General features: G+C 32.7%; 1 long non-coding RNA gene across 1 annotated transcript in view; it reads left to right on the forward strand.

The window, feature by feature from the left end:
• Positions 1-538: 538 nt before the first annotated feature.
• Positions 539-3,272, forward strand: part of LOC105506717 — a 21,477-nt gene continuing 18,743 nt past the window's right edge. Inside the window, exon 1 of the long non-coding RNA XR_001000979.1 lies at positions 539-655. This is a non-coding gene — a long non-coding RNA (uncharacterized LOC105506717). The remainder of the gene's footprint in view (positions 656-3,272) is intronic.

The following is a 3,272-nucleotide window of genomic DNA, read 5'->3' on the forward strand; positions in this document are numbered from 1 at the left end:
TGGCTGAATAGTACTATATTGTGTATACAGATCACCTTTTCTTTATCCATTCGTCTGTTGTTGGACACTTAGACTGGTTTCAAATCTTGGATGTTGTGAACAGAGCTGTAACAAACATAGGAGAGGCAGTTATCTCTTCATTATATTGATTTCCTTTCTTTTGGGTATATACCCAGCAGTGGGATTGTTAGATCATACGGTAGATCTCCTTTTAGTTTTTTGAGGAATCTCCAAACTGTTTTCCATAGTTGTTTTACTAATTTACATTCCCACCAACAGTGTGTGAGGATTCCCTTCTCTTCATAGCCTCATTAGCATTTATTATTGCCTGTCTTTTGGATACAAGCCATTTTAACTGCGGTGAGATGATATTTCACTGTAGTTTTGATTTGCATTTGTGTGATGATCAACGATATGTGCACATTTTCATATGCCTACTAGCCTCACAGAATGCGTTGGAAGTATTCTTTCCTCCTCCATTTATTGAAACAGTTTGAGTAGTATTGATATTATTTCTTTAACTGTTTAGTAGAATTCAGCAGTGAAACCATTAGGTCCCAGGCTTTTCTTTACTGGGAAAATTTTTATTTCAGCCTCAATTTCTTTACTTGTTATTGGTCTGTTCAGGTTTGGATTTCTTCCTGGTTCAATCTTGGCAGGTTGTGTGTGTCTAGGAATTTATCCATTTCTTCTAGATTTTCCAATGTATTACTATAGAGTTGCTCATAGTAGCTGCTGTCTTTTGAATATCTGCAGTATCAGTTGTAATGTCTTCTTTTTCATCTCTGATTTTGTGCCTTTGAATCTTCTCTCTGTTTCTCTTAGTCTAGCTAAAGGCTTGTCCATTTTGTTTAACTTTCCAAAAAAAAAAAAAAAGCAACTTTTTGTTTCACTGATCTTTTGTATTATTTTCTTTATTTCAATTTCATTTATTTCTGCTTTGTTCTTTATTATTTCTTTTTCTACCAATTTTGGGTTTGGTTTGCTTTTGCTTTTCCAGTTCTTGAAGATGCATTGTGAGGCTGTTTGTTTAAAGTTTTTCTTCATTTTTGATGTAGGCACTTACAGCTTTAAACTTACCCCTTATATTGTTTTTGTTGTATCCCATAGGTTTTGGTCTACGTTTCCATTATTATTTGTTTCAACAACGTTTTCAATGTCCTTCTTAATTTATTCATTGATCCAATGGTCATTCAGGGAGCCTATTATTTAATTTCCATGTGTTTGTGTAGTTTTCAAAATTCCTCCTGTTATTAATTTCAAGTTTTATTCCATTGTCATCAGAGAAGATGCTTGATATTATTTCAATTTTAAAAAATATTTTAAGACTTGTTTTGTGACCTAATATATGATCTATTCTTGAGAGTGAACCATGTGCTGAGAAAAAGAACATGTATTCTGCAGCCATTGAGTGAAATATTCTGTAAATATTTATTAGACCCATGTGGTTTATAGTACAGATTAAGTCTGATGTTTCCTTGTTGATTTTCTGTTTGGAAGATTGGTGCAGTGCTAAAAGCAGGGTGTTGAAATGTACACCTATTATTGTATTGGGATCTATCTCTTTAGCTCTAATAATATTTGCTTTATATATCTGGGTGCTCCAGTGTTGGATGCATATGTTTAAAATTATTGTATTCTCCTGCTGAATTGATCCCTTTATCATTATATAGTAGTACCTTCTTTGTCTCCTCTTATATTAATAATTTTTTTCTTGAAAGCTACTTTGTCTGATGTTAGTAAAACTCCTGGTCTTTTTGGGTTTCCATTGGCATGGAATATCTTTTTCCATCCCTTTATTTTCAGTCTATGTGTGTCTTTGTAGGTGGAGTGTGTTTCTTATAGGCAACAGATCAATGGGTCTCTTTCTTTTTTTTTTTTATTTAATTTTTTTATTTAATTCATTCAGCCACTCTATGTCTTTTAATTGGAGACGTTAGTCTATTTACATTCAGTGTTATTATTGATAAGTAAGGACATGCTCCTTCCATTTTGTTGTTTTTGGTTGTTTTGTGGGCTTCCTTTCCTTTCCTTCCTCTCCTCCATTAGTGAAGGTGATTTTTCTCTGGTGATAAGATTTAATTTCTTGCTTTTTATTTTTTGTGTATCCATTGTATGTTTTTTGTTTTGAGGTTACCCATGAGGCTTGCAAATACTATCTTATAACCCATTATTTCCATTATTTTAAGTTGATAACAACTTAATACTGTTTGCCTAAAACACAAGCAAAAAGAAAACTAGTAAAGACACATCACCATAACTTCGTTTCCCTTCTTTTTTAACATTTTTGTCACTATTTATATCTTGTTTATGTATGTTTATATCTTGAAAAGTGTTGTAGTTATTATTTTTGTTTGGTTCATGGTTTAGTCTTTCTACTTAGGATAAGAGTAGTTTACACACTACAGTTACAGTGTTAAAATGTTCTATGCTTTTCTGTTTACTATTAGCAGTGAGTTTTATACCTTCAGGTGATTACTTATTGATCATTAACATCCTTTTCTTTCTGATTGAAGTACTCCTTTTAGCATTTCTTGAGGTAAGAGAGCCCTCAGCTTTTCTTTATCTGGGAAAGTCTTTATTTCTCCTTCGTGTTAAAGAATAATTTAACCAGATATACTATCCTAGAGTAAAAGTGTGTGTGGTTTTCTCCTTCAACACTTTAATTATGTCATGCCACTCTCTCCTGGCCTGTAAAGTTTCCACTGAAAATTCTGCTGCTGCCAGATGTATTGCAGCTCCACTGTATTTTATTTGTTTCTTTTCTTTTGCTGCATTTAGGATCCTTTCTTTCTCCTTGATCTGTGGGAGTTTGATTATTAAATACGTTGAGGTAATCTTCTCTGGGTTAAATCTGCTTGGTGTTCTATAACCTTCTTGTACTTGGATATTAATATTATTCTCTAGGTTTGGGAAGTTCTCTGTTGTTACCCCTTTGAATAAACTTTCTACCGTCATCTCTTTAGCTCTTCTTTAGGGTCAATATCTCTTAGATTTGCCCTTTTAAGGCTACTCTCTATATCTTGTAGATATGCTTTTTTTTTTTTATTCTTTTTTCTTTTGTCTCCTCTGACTGTATATTTTCAAATAGCCTGTCTTCAGGCTCACTAATTCTTTCTTCTGCTTGATTAATTCTGCGATTAAAAGACTCTGATGCATTCTTCAGTATGCCAGTTGCAATTTTCAACTCCATAATTTCTCCTGTATTTTAAATTATTTCAATCTCTTTGTTAAATGTATCTGATAGAATTCTGAATTCCTTCTCTATGTTA

This window comes from Colobus angolensis, unplaced genomic scaffold (genome assembly GCF_000951035.1).
Source record: "Colobus angolensis palliatus isolate OR3802 unplaced genomic scaffold, Cang.pa_1.0 Scaffold14, whole genome shotgun sequence".
Classification (NCBI taxonomy): domain Eukaryota; kingdom Metazoa; phylum Chordata; class Mammalia; order Primates; family Cercopithecidae; genus Colobus; species Colobus angolensis.